The sequence below is a fragment of the Hipposideros armiger genome, unplaced genomic scaffold (assembly GCF_001890085.2).
Source record: "Hipposideros armiger isolate ML-2016 unplaced genomic scaffold, ASM189008v1 scaffold_258, whole genome shotgun sequence".
Classification (NCBI taxonomy): domain Eukaryota; kingdom Metazoa; phylum Chordata; class Mammalia; order Chiroptera; family Hipposideridae; genus Hipposideros; species Hipposideros armiger.
In genome coordinates this window covers 2118084-2118741 of record NW_017731608.1, presented here as the reverse complement: position 1 = coordinate 2118741, position 658 = coordinate 2118084, and positions in this window count along the sequence as shown.

Genomic DNA, 658 nt, shown 5'->3' with positions numbered 1-658 from the left:
CTCTTCCCATCTCACAGATGAGGTGATAGAGGCTCAGAAAGAGTGACGTGTGGCCCTCCTCACCATCTTAGGTGAGATTTGTGTTCACTTGTTTGCAGGTTACAGAGACAGCTAAAGTAAAAAGGGGGGACTTTATTATGAGAACACTGGGGTGTCGGGCAGACTCCCCAAGGCAGGAATACACAGGGCCTCCCTAGCCCTGGCACCCACCAAAAACTGGAAAGCCATCAACAGCCAGGCCAGTTGTCTATGCACAGCTGCCTCTTGCTTCCCCTGCAGGCGCCCGTCGCTGTGTTTCTGTGCACTCTCTTCCCAGTTTCCTCACCTCTGTTTCAGGCTCTCACAGCAGCAACTAGTCCACTTCAAATCCCAGGTCCCAGAAGGAATCTGATTGGCACAGCTTGGATCCCATGCCCGCCCTGGTCCAATCAATGTGGCTGAGGGGACAGGGTCATATAGTGTAAGAATGGGAGCTGGCTCTTAAGGACAACGGTGGGATGGGGCCCAGGACACACACACAGTGCTGGTGGGAACGGAAATGAATTCAGTCTCTCTGCAGGCAGCTTGGCAATATGTATTAAAAGTCTTTAATAATAAAAATAACAATAATAACAACAATAATAAAATCATCTTTATCCCAGAAAATCCACTGCTGTTG